A 13,716-nucleotide genomic window follows, 5' to 3' on the forward strand; every position below is an offset into this window, starting at 1 on the left:
AATTTGCTAAATTTTCTACGATTTCCTTATTTTTAGGATTTGAATTAGAATTTTCTAAATTTGATAGAATTTCCTTATTCTCAGGATTTGAATTAGAATTTCCTAAATTGGATAGAATTTCCTTATTTTCAGAATTTGAATTAGAATCTTTTAAATTTGCTAAATTTTCTAAGATTTCCATATTTTTAGGATTTGAATTAGAATTTTCTAAATTTGATAGAATTTCCTTATTCTCAGGATTTGAATTAGAATTTCCTAAATTTGATAGAATTTCCTTATTTTCAGGATTTGAATTAGAATTTCCTAAATTATTCAAAAAATTTAATTTTGCAGAAATATTAAAATTATCATGATCATGCATCCTAGGGGTATTTTTGTAAATATGCGAACTGATCGGTAAAGTCGCTTCCCCCAATTCAGAAGGCTTTTTCGCCGTCTTCTTCTCTGGGCACCGGTTCTTGTAGTGTCCGAATCTTTGGCACTTGAAGCACTGGATGTGCTCTTTGTTCCTCCGGGCTCTTGGCATCGGTTGCTCCTTTGCCGCCGGTGGTGCCGTCCGAATCTTACGAGTAGGACACCGATTTTTGTAGTGTCCTCTCTCCCTGCACTTAAAACATATAATATGGAATTTAAAATTTTTATTTAAAAACTTACCATTTTCCTCCTCCATCTTTGCCGTCTTGCTCCCTTGGCGGTTAGTTCGATCGAGAGCGAACCCGGCTCTGATACCATTTGTTAGGATCGGTTGGTTCGCTAGAGGGGGGTGAATAGCGTTTCTCGATTTTTCTTGTTCTTTCTCTGCACAGAGATTAGCGGAAGCAAAAATATAAAAGAGAAAGAAAGAGATCAACGCTAACCCGGTTTGTTTTTGGTCTCCACCTCCGTAGAGGTGACTAATCCAAGGATCCACACGCACGCACACACCCGATGCACTATGAATCTTCTCCTTCTCGAAAACCTCGAAGGCGGAGAAACCTTTACAACTCTTTAGATCTCCTCAAATATGATATGAAATATTGTTTAGGAGGAGAGGAAAAAGCAGAGAATAGAGAACAAACAAGTTCTCAGAAGAAGCACAAAATAATGAAAGAATAGCAAAATTCTTGCTTTCTTAAGTTGTTTTCGTGCAGGCTTCTTTTATAATTTCTGAAACATCAGTCGACTGCTGGCAGGGCCAGTCGACTGATGCCTTCAATCGGCAACAAAATCTTCGCATTAAAGCGCATTAAATGCTTGCCAATTTTCTGCAACGTTCAAATCACAGTCGACTGTTCCAAGACCAGTCGACTGGCAACAGTCGACTCACCATAACACCAGTCGACTGCCCAGTCGACTCCTGTCTTCCTCTGGCTCGACTGATTTCTCTGTGTGCGTCTGATTTATGAGCAGTCGACTGCTGGCAGGGCCAGTCGACTGGTGAAGCTGAAAAATCACATTTCAGCTTCTCTTGACCTAGACCTCGGCCTTCAAACATCTTCCACAGCCTCATGCCTTCCCTGCACTAGCTTGAGATGCTTCCATCAGCTTCGTCATGTCAAGTCCTTGCCAAGACTACCCACTTGGACTTTTCCTTGTCAAGACTACCCACTTGGACTTTTCCTTGCCAAGACTTCCCACTTGGACTTTTGCTTGCCAAGACTTCCCACTTGGACTTTTCCTTGCCAAGACTACCCACTTGGACTTTTCCTTGCCAAGAATTCCCACTTGGACTTTTGCTGCCAAGACTTTTGCTTTGCCAAGACTACCCACTTGGACTTTTGCTTTGCTAAGACTACCCACTTGGACTTTTGCTTGCCAAGACTACGCTTGGACTTTCCTGCAAACTTGCATCACACATGTTAGATCACAAGTATTGCCTAACTTCAGACATAGTTTAGCCAAACAGTGAAAGTCAATGCACTTAGGGCAAAGATTGCACCAACACATGCTTGTCATTTATTCCTACTGACACATATAAACTAGACAAATATTATGGCATACTCATCATAACAAGCACATGAACTAATATCATAAACTGAACTAAGCTAAATCTTAAAAAAACTAATTTCACTTCAAGTTAGTAATGAGATTTAAAAAACTTATACATATAGTAAGTGAAAATAGTAATCATCCTGCTATGGGCCCGACATTGTGCTAACTATGCGCGCATCCCTAAATAGATCTGAGGTAGCTAATCTCGAACCCATTAGGGTACTACTAGGCGATCTCGGGCCTAGGGGCGATCTCGGAGCCCACCCATGGACGAACTCGGGTCCAAGCACATGCCATAAACAAAAGTAAAATACTTTCTTACTAGTTCTTTTTCTTTAACCTTGTATATACTAGGCGATCTCGGGCCTAGGGGCGATTTCGAAGCCCACCCATGGACGAACTCGAGTCCGTAATTACTGAGGCAAGGTAAATTATTTTCATAAACATTCTGTAAGAGAAACTAATCTCCACATACATATATAAATTTTTGAATAACTAAAACTATGGATTTATGCATATGAACGGAGCTACTTATACTGCAGGTGAGAGGTACTTACCTCTTGCGCTAATTTCCTTACAATTCTTTTGTTAGAGAAGAAGATTTTCTCGGTGATCTTCCTATGTCTACGCGTTCTTCTCGCAGAGAGGGGCGTCCTTGTAGAAGAAGTTCTCCTGAAGCTTTCCTTATGATCCTAGGGGACGGACTCCTCGTTCTTCGGGTTTGGGGTGCCGAGAGAGAGGAGAAAAGAGGGCGACGGCGTTCTGGGCGAGAGGTGAGGGAAGGGTTTTCGAAGATAATCAAAACTCTCTCTTAAGCCTCATATTTATATTAAGTGATTCCTAGACCTAACTCGCCTATAATTAAATTTCAGTTCCTTCTTGTTTGGAACAGACCTGTTGTGTCTCTTGGTCATTGGAAATATTTTAAGAGTTGCAAATTCTTAAAGGTCACGGGTTAAAATCCCACCTCGGACATTTTTCTTCCTATTTATTTTAAGTAATTTCTAAACCTAACTCGCCTATAATAAAATTTTGGTTCCTTTTTTTTTGCAATGGACCTGCTGGATCTCTTGGTCATTGAAAATGTTTTAAGAGTTGCAAATTCTTAAAGGTTGACGGTTCAAATCCCCCCTCGGGCATTTTCTTTCCTATTTATATTTTAAAACCTAATTCACCTATAAATAAAATTCCTCCTGTTTTATTGTAGCACATCCTTGCTGGGCCTCTTGGTCATTAGAAATCCTTTAAAGGTTGTAGATTACGATAGGTTATAGGTTCAAATCTCACCTAGGACATTTTACACTCCTATTTTTTTTGCTATTTTCGCTAATCTAAAAATTTCAGAAAATATTCTAAAATTCCAAAAAAATTATCGAATATTTCTAAAATTATTTTTGAGATTTTTCGGACGTTACATTAAGAGTAGTGTTCTCTATATCATCTCACTATCGATTCAAACAATCGATATGATATAAATTAGAACTAGCTACCTAAGGATATTATTATACTTAGTTATTTGACACAAATACAAGTAAGTATAATAACCAAAAATCATGCATTTATTAATAATAGAATATGATACAAAAGTCTCTAGTCAATCATCACATAATTGACTCTAGGACTTCTACTAACACCAGGAAGGGTGTGCTGCACTCAAGGACTTCTAGATTGGCTACACGGGTGTTTGCTTCCTTTATTTTAAATCTTACTTATTTGTACTTTTATTTATATATTATTAGACTATAAGACGGATTTCTCTGTCTTTGAAAAAGTTCCAGAAAGGAGACTATTAGTGGATGAGCACCTTTCCGTACATAGGCTTTGGACATGCTAACTCTGGGGATTATGAACCAAGTAAAATTTGTATGTCTCCTATGTTGTATTTAATTCCGCTGCTAGTCTATTTGACAAAATGAACAAAATCGATGAGCGTTATTTACTCCCCTCTAGCGCGCATCAGTCCTACACCTTGTACATAAATATTTCTCAATTACAAATCTTAGAAAACTATTCATAGTGAGCATTGCTCTAGTCACTTGGCTCAACCTTGATTCTAGTTGATTATTCGATTCATCAATCGATTTAACCTTCTTCTAGTTGACTCCTTTGAACTCAGCTAATTGATCCATGATTGTTTCCTTTATATTAAAGTCAATTTGTTTATATCTCAATTGATTCTTTTAGCGAATATGTCATCAGTCTCAAATATAGAGGTCCATCAATCAATGACTTTAGATATATTATGATTGAATATCCAAACAACTGTGTCATTACTCAATTGTTAAGTTCCAACAATTCACTCACTTAGTTAATGATTAACTTTCACCATTAAACAAGCTTTAGTCAACTCTAAGTTGTAGGATCATGTCTATGCTAGAGGATGGTCAATAGCATATATAATTTTTTATGAGTTGATAGTAAAAATAAATAATCAATTGAAGTTTGCAACATTAGAAATAAAAACTAAATAAATATGCAGTGGAATAAAGCTAAGTTAAATATATAACAAAATAAGCTAGGTTAAATATTCAATGACAAAACTAAATTAGATATGCAATTAAACACTCTAAGTTGCAATTCACTAAACTATATAAACTTGCAATTTAATAAATTGACTAAACTTGCAAAACTAATTAAACTTGCAATGATCAAACGAATAAAATAAAATGATTTTTTAAATGATCTTATTTCCAAAAAGCTTCTAGAAGTGGAGAAAAACCTCTTATAAGAATCAAATATTAAGCACAATATATAAAAATATAAATGTAAGGTGTATGATAATAAAATAAAAATAGAAGTTACAAATTTGATGTTGTCGATTTGATCTTTTATGCGTGGATACAATGTATAGCAAAAATGAGAAAGGAGATGAGGACTTGAGAATATTTCAAACGTATTGGATGTATAGTAGAAATCATTATCTCAAGCTTCCTTTTATAGAGCATTATTGACACTGATGTGGCACTCTTTTGGTTGACTGAAATCTTTTTCAGTCGTCTAGATTCTATTGATTATTGGTGCAATCAACCTCTAATATTTTGATATTTGTTTGACAATATGTTTAATAGTCTAGTAAAAGTTGACTTAGTCAAGTAAGAAGTCTAGTTTGGTCAATGTTGACCGGATGACTAATAAAGAAAAATCTTGTCAAGTGAAGGTTGACCAGATGACTAGCAAAGAGAAATCTATTCAGATCAAGATTGACTAAATGACTAGCAAAAAGAAAAGTTCAGTTAGGTCAAGATTAACCAAATGGCTGATAAAGGGAAAAGTCTAAGCAAGCCAAGGATAACCAGATGCTTAGCAAGAAGAAAATCCTAAGAGAGTTAATCTTAAGTAGTGAAAATCTTGTAGCAATAAACTCCAAGCAAGAGGAAAATCCTAAGGCAGTGAACTTAGGTAATGAGAAGTCTTGAAGAAATAAACTCCGAGCAAATGTAATTGAAATAAGATTTTTGATCAACCGCGGGTGGTCGACTGGACCCGCATATTTGATTGATTAAAGTTTAGTATTTTATATTACTACTTCTATCAAATTGAAAGACAATGAAGACATGTCCCAGTCAGAACAACCTTAGGCATTAACCCGATTGAAGAAACCAACAAAGGATCAAGATCAGACAGTCTAAATTGTCAAATAATCTATGCATACATAAACTGTTCTAACTCTGTTTTGCAAGATTCCTATCTTTGTATTTGTAATAACTTTATTTTATAAAAAATAAAGTTATCTAGAATTTAAGAGTTCGATTGACTGAATCTAGTGTTTCAATCGACAATCCATGAAGATAAGCACAAATCCGAATTGTATCTAGCAAAGGAAATACACGTTCAGTAGACTGATCAGGAGGATCAGTCAATCGAATAACTTTGAAATGTGCAGATTAGAAGATCAGATCTAATAGAGAAGAAAATTCTAGGGATCAATCAACTGATTAAGAGGATCAATCGATCGGATAGTAGATTTCTTGGAATTGACCAAAAACATTATGGTTCAGTTAGTTTCTCTCTTTAAGTTATCGATATAATCTCCTTATTTACATTTATATTAAGAAGGATAGTAGCTTGTTACTATCTTTTTCATCTTTTGTATGCCTTCTTTTCTTCTCTGAAAATTTTCGGAGAAAAAGATACTAGTGAATTGCCCAATCAAAAACAATCTAAGGGATCGTGAGTCTTAGTGTAGCAATCGCTGGACTATGAACCAAGTAATCGCTCGAATCTTTCTTTCGTATTTATTTTTCCACTGCATCTCTGTTTAGTTTTTATTAAAAGAAGTTTTTCAAAAGCGTGATATTTACCCCCCCCCCCCCCCCCCCCCCCCCACCCCATCTCATGATCCAGGATCTAGTCCTACACTAACATGGTTGCAAACTTCATCTACTTCAACTTGGGATGAAGATGATTCACAATCTCTGATTGCCTAGACTCCCTTTGAGTGTCTGGAACTTGGTCATCCTCTATCCTTGATCATCTCCTTTTGATCGCTTGCCCTCTCCATTCACAGCTGCTCTGGTCACCTAGATACTGAGATCGCCTGGACCTCATTCTAGTCTCCTAGAAGTTTTTGACTTGGTCAATCAAAACTCATCTCCATCTAGTCGCTTGCACTCCTTTCGATCATTTGAAATACCAAGTAGCTTCCTACAACATGAAGTTAGCATGTAAAACATAATAACACAATTTCTATGTTTCGAATAACACTAGTTGCTTAAAACTCAACTTACCTTACCTGTAATTCCAGGACTTAGTGAGAGCCCTAGAGCCAATCATTTGATGATTGTTGTATGGACTCATATGTATCATATTTCTACATTTTATAAAGGCATTTTATGGTTATTATACTTACTTGTATTAGTGCCAAATAACTAAGTATAATAGCGTCCTTGAGTAGATCGTTCATATCTATATCAATCGATTGGTTGAATCGATAGTGAGATGATATAGAGAACACTACTCTAAATGATTCCTAGTCAAGTATTAACATTCAGGGACAATGTTAATGCGACGAGACTAGCATGTAGGTCAACATGATGACTTGATCTCACAAGTCATGGATATGAGATATCAAGTTGACACATGGGTATGCATTGGAGAATGTATACTGAATGACCCGCCATGAGAAAGTATCATGGATCGTTATATGAGTGTCATATACTTTCTCATGTGGCTATTAGTATGACTATTAGTCCTTAGACCTGAAGTCACCATGGTTCCCAACATAAGGAGTTGCATACTTTGGCTTCGTCAAACGTCACCCGTAACTGGGTGGACTATAAAGGCGATTACTGGGTATGTAACAAATTATGTAGTGGGATGTGAGTGATGTAGATGGGATCTATCCCTCCCATATAACGGGAGTGATATCATAGTTCTTGATAGAGTGAGACCACTAAAGTGCATGGCCATGCCCAAATGAGTCAACATGTGATGTTGAGCTCGTTTGATTGTAGTGAGTCTACTTGGAGTTCAAGACATAGATTGATTAGAGGATGACACGGTCTATGCCTTGGTTTAATCAATCATGATATCAAGGATAGAAGGACATTTGTCATATATTGTGAAGAGTCACAATTAGTAGTCACAAAGGTGATGTTGGATCTCAACATTCTTGTAACTTGGGTAGTAGTGATGTGTTGCTAGATACCGCTCACTACTTATGTTTCTAAATCGGTTTAGAAGCATTGCCAACGTTACAAGAACCTATAGGGTCACACACAAAGGGCAATTGGATGGAGATTAGGTTCATGTGATGAATCAAGAGGATTAGATTCATGTGATGGATCAAGTTGGGTTAAGTGTAATCCAAACTAGACTAGAGGAGTTGATTTGATCAATTTTGGGAGATTAGAAGTCAAGTTTGACTTGACTTGAGAAGGAGAATTTTTGGGAGTCAAGTTTGACTTGACTTTGTGCCATGTCATCATAAATGTTGACTTGACTTTTTGCCATGTCATCATCCATGTTGACTTGACTTATGCCACCTCATGGTCAAAGCTTGACTTGACCAATTGACTTTGAGTTGAGGTGGCATAAGTGGTGGCCAATGATGATGCTCCACATCATCAAAGGTTGCCACCTCATAAGGGGGTTACAAAGGTGTTTTTGTAACTCATGACAATTGATGCCATTTAATTGGGATTAATGGCTTTGATGAGGTGGTAGTGGCCGGCCAAAAAGAGGATGAGAGGCTTTTGTTTCATTTTCAACGTGAAGTGCTCTCTCTCTCATTCTCTTTTGGTTTATTCTCTCCTTCTTCTCCTTGGTTCTCTTGGTGATTCTCCTCTTCCCCTCTCCTCTTGACCGAAACTTGCAAGAGTGCTAGCACACTCAAGTTTTGGTTCCATCCCTCTTGCTCGTGTGGATACGTATAGAGAGGAGGCACTTGACTCCTTCGAGATCCAACGTCGCGAAAGGTTTTGCGGGATACGCGAAGGGCACGCATCAAGGGTAAAAGCTCTTACGTGGGCCCTCGACGGACGTTACAGTTACTTTACTTTACATTCACACTTTCATAACTTTCATAGCATTCAACTACTATCATAAAATCATAAAACTAAGCTTAACTAACTTCTTCTACATATGCAGCGGAATAACTTTAAATAGATAGCAGTGTATGAATAAACAGAATAACCAACCACTAATGACAAATAGTACAAGAGTGATAATTAAAACTAACCTAGTTCACATGGCAATTCTAGGCTATATAGTTCTGAGCATGAAAATTTAATTACTATTACAAGATAATTAAAACATCATTTACTCATGCAACACTAGTTGCATGGCCCGAGCATAATCATGTCACCACACACATCCATCTTTAATGCCCTGTCCTGCTGCCCCACACTTGCTTAGTACCTGCTAATAGGGTCTGCAAGATAAGAAAGAGTATCTATAAGCATAAAGCTTAGTAAGTCCCTTTCCTACTCACAAAATCCATTCGTTACATACATTATGCATTCAAACAATAAAACATATCATTCTTTTCCTAACATGCATAAGCAAACATTTAACATTCACATTTCATATACTCAACATAAGAAACGTTTGCCTTTTTGAAAAACTATTATCATAATAGTTAAATATAATCATTATCATCTTTGGGGATCCCTGGCTTGTACCCATTCATTCCTTTTGACGCGTCATTCCAAGTAGCGAGGTAGCAAATCTCGTATACTTGGTTTACTAGGTCGTAGGTCACCTAGGGGCGTTCTTAAGGTGCCCATCCCTTGGATCCCTTTAAGGGTTCCGGTACAGCCATTCATTCAAAGTAAAATACTTTCTTTTATACATTCCTTTACATCATACATAAATGTTCCATTCATCATTCCTTCATTCATAGTGAACATTCATGTCAAGTCATTCAATCATCTTTCATATCATAACGCTTTAATAGCGTTTGAACCTAAGTTTTAGGTTTAAGGGTACCTTCCTCATAATATTTACTTCATTAACTTTTAAGACGATTAAACAGTGGACCGACAACCTTCAAATCGATCTGTAGATCGTTTGCTAGGTTTTTAACTCGATCCAGGTGGGTTCTGTTCCAAATTAGCGTTACAGTAGCCTCTGTAATCGATCAACCGATCGATTACAGGGTCTAATCGATCAGAAGATCGATTGGTGCTAAATCGGGGTCACAGAGGGCTTGGGTAATCGATCAACCGATCGATTACAGCCTCGTAATCGATCAGCTGATCGATTACAGCCTCTTAATCGATCGGGTGATCGATTAAGAGCCGCGATTTCATTCCTGTTAAAGCGTGTAATCGATCCAGTGATCGATTACCACCCTCTGGTAATCGACCAACAGGTCGATTACCATGGTTCTGTTCTCGGGTTCTAACGTTCTGTAATTCATTAACCTACATCTAATTAACAAAACATAACGATTATAACTTTTAAACATGACCTAACATGACTTAACATAAATAGATTTAACCGATTACAACACATATAGCATATCTTCAACTAACACGAATATCAAAACATGTTTATCAACAGAAACAACACATATTAAAATCTAACAGAAAACAGATTAAAGTGGTTACCAACTTTAAACAGAACTCTTAACCATGCCATACCCTGGTTCTAACATACGATTATAAACGCTAGCATATGAGTTCGTTGTTATAATCTAAACATGCGAAGCGTTTACAGTATCTAGTTGTCTTAACATGATAAAACTTATAACAAACAACAACTTTCAATTATTACAGATTGCATCGATTAAAAACATGTATACGAATACAGTTTAACATGAAACATAGGGTAACAGAGTATACTAATTCACATTTCGTATCATCAAAACATCAACTATTATCTTGCAGGTGAGGGGAAACTTACAGTAGCTTCGATGTCCTTAGAATCTATTCTACGGAGTCTTCTCCTTCTTCACCCTTCCAACCTTTCGAGCCTCTCCAATACCTTGGAAAACTCCAAAAAGCCTTCGGCCAGCCGCACAGAGGGAGAGCAAAAGAAGAGGAAGAGGAAGAAAGAGGAGAAAGAGAAAAAAGAAAAAGATCGAGGTGGAGGGTTTATATAAAGAAAAGGGGCGGCGGTTGCGACGCACCCATTACCCCACGACCTAAACCCACCTCTTCCTCTCCGTTGGGTTTAATGAATTTAATAACCCTTAGGTTTAACAAGCATTGTCCCCTCTTCCCTTAATATGAATTCATTTCTATCTCATATGGTTAGCTTGGCTTGCTTCATATTGGAGGTCCACGGGTCAATCCCTGGCACCTCCACATTTCTTCTTCTTTTTCTTTTCTTTTTGCCAAGTCTTTATGTGCTAACCCATTAAAGCATAATTCTTTAAAATATAATTATTTATTTCTTTTTATTAATTCCATCATTTACATAACCATTTACATAGTCATTGAAGGACAATCCAGAATTTATTGAAGGAAAAATTCGGGTATTACAATCCTCCATACCTTCTAAAAAGTTCGTCCTCGAACTTAGAATAATTCTGGATACTTTCGTTTCATATCCTCTTCGCGTTCCCATGTCATTTCTTCCGATTGTGGACTTCGCCACAATACTTTGACTAACGGTACCTCTTTGTTCCGTAGTCTCTTGACATCTCGATCCAGGATCTGTACTGGTTTGCTTTCATAACTCAGATCCTCCTGGATTTGGATTGCCTGTGGCTCAATCACTTTGTCCTCACTGGGAGTACACTTCTTTAGCATGGATACGTGGAAGACATTGTGAATAGCGGCCATTTCTTGAGGTAACTCGAGTTCATAAGCTACCTTGCCGACTCTATTCAGTATCTTGTAGGGTCCAACGTATCGCGGACTTAACTTTCCTTTCTTGCCGAACCTCATAATTCCTTTCATTGGAGTTACTCGGAGAAAAACAAAATCTCCGACATTGAACTCCAATGGTCTTCGTCGTTGGTCGGCATAATTCTTCTGCCGGCTCTGGGCAGTTTCTATCCGTTGGCGTATACTCTGTATAGCTTGGGTGGTGTCTTTGATGAAATCCATCTGGACTCCCATCTCTTTCTTCTCACCACCTTCATACCAACAGATTGGAGATCTGCATCTCCTTCCATATAGAGCTTCATATGGTGCCATTCCAATAGTAGCTTGGAAGCTATTATTGTAAGCGAATTCGGCTAGGCATAAATATCGACACCAGCTCCCTTTGAAATCCAAGGCACAAGCTCTTAACATATCTTCCAATATCTGGTTCACCCTTTCTGTTTGCCCATCGGTTTGAGGGTGAAACGCCGTACTGAATCTTAGCTTTGTGCCAAGAGCCTTGTGAACACATTCCCAAAAATGTGAAGTGAAACGACCATCCCTATCTGAGATAATGGTCTTGGGAATGCCGTGCAATCTGATGATTTCTTTAACATATAATTGAGCTAGTTGCTCAATTGAATACGTCATCTTGATTGCTAGGAAGTGTGCTGACTTTGTCAGTCTATCCACTATAACCCATATTGCATCATATCCGTTTGTAGTCCTGGGAAGACCTGAAATGAAATCCATAGAGATATCTTCCCATTTCCACTCCGGAATCTGAATGGGTTGCAGAACTCCTCCAGGCCTCTGGTGTTCTGCTTTCACTTGTTGGCAGGTCATGCAGGTGCTGACATGCCTGGCTACATCCCTCTTCATACCAGACCACCAAAATCTTCCTTTCAGATCTTGATACATCTTGGTGGATCCTGGATGCATAGCATAGGGAGTGCCATGAGCTTCTTCTAAAATCTTCTTGCGCAGTTCCGGATCGTTAGGGATACATAACCGATCCCTAAAATATAATACTCCGTTATCGGCGATCCGAAAGCCTTCGCCTTTTCCTTCTTGGATCTCTTGCTTGATTTTCTGGAGACTTGGGTCACTATTCTGCTTCTCCAATATATCGTCGAACAAGGATGGCACTATGGCCAAGGTCGAGAGTTGTCCAGAGATAACCTCGATCCCGTAGCTCATAATCTCCTTTTCCAGTGGTCGAGATAATACCGATAAGGACATCAAAGCAGCACTAGACTTCCTACTGAGTGCATCTGCCACTTTGTTGGCCTTACCCGGGTGGTAGAGAATTTCGCAGTCATAGTCCTTTACCAGCTCCAGCCATCTGCGTTGTCTCATATTGAGATCCTTTTGTGTGAAGAAATAGCGCAGACTCTGGTGATCTGTGTAGATTTTACACTGCGCTCCGTATAGGTAATGTCTCCATACCTTCAGAGCGAAGACCACCGCTGCTAACTCTAAGTCATGAGTGGGATAATTCTTTTCATGTTCCTTTAAGTTGCCTAGAGGCATAGGCAATCACTTTACCACTCTGCATCAATACAGCTCCGAGTCCCACCCGGGAGGCATCGCTGTATATGTCGAAGCTCTTATCATTCTCTGGAAGAGTAAGGATCGGAGCATGTGTAAGTCTTCTTTTCAGCTCCAAGAAACTCTTCTCGCAATCCTCAGTCCATACATATTTCTTGTTTTTCTTGGTAAGAGCCGTCATAGGTGCTGCGATTCTTGAGAAGTCTTCTACAAATTTACGGTAATAGCCCGCTAATCCGAGAAAACTCCTAATTTCGCTAGCATTCTTTGGTCTGTTCCAATTGCTTACAGCTTCTATCTTTTTAGGGTCTACCATGACTCCATCCTTGGAGATAATATGACCCAGAAAAGCTACCTGCTCCAGCCAGAATTCACATTTGGAGAATTTAGCATATAACTGCTTCTCCCGAAGAATCTGTAACACCGTCTTCAGGTGTTGGGCATGCTCGTCCTGATCCCTCGAATAAACCAGAATATCGTCGATGAAGACGATAACAAATTTGTCGAGAAACTCCGAGAATACCCGATTCATCAGGTCCATGAACATGGCAGGAGCATTAGTCACTCCGAACGGCATGACTACGAACTCATAGTGTCCGTATCTCGTTCGGAAAGCTGTCTTTGGAACATCCTCTGGTCTTACCTTCACTTGGTGATATCCAGACCTGAGATCAATCTTTGAGAAAACCGTGGCTCCCTTCAACTGATCAAACAGATCATCTATCCGTGGCAGAGGATATCTGTTCTTAATCGTGACATTATTCAATGCACGATAATCTATGCATAAGCGCATAGTTCCATCTTTCTTCTTGACAAATAGTACTGGAGCTCCCCATGGGGAATGACTAGGGCGAATGAAACCCTTATCCAGTAACTCTTGTAGTTGAACCTGAAGTTCCTTCAATTCTGCCGGTGCCATCCGATAGGGCGCCTTTGAGAT

The sequence above is a fragment of the Curcuma longa genome, chromosome 14 (genome assembly GCF_044706935.1).
Source record: "Curcuma longa cultivar G26 ecotype Majalengka, Jawa Barat chromosome 14, ITB_CL_G26_1.1, whole genome shotgun sequence".
Taxonomy (NCBI): domain Eukaryota; kingdom Viridiplantae; phylum Streptophyta; class Magnoliopsida; order Zingiberales; family Zingiberaceae; genus Curcuma; species Curcuma longa.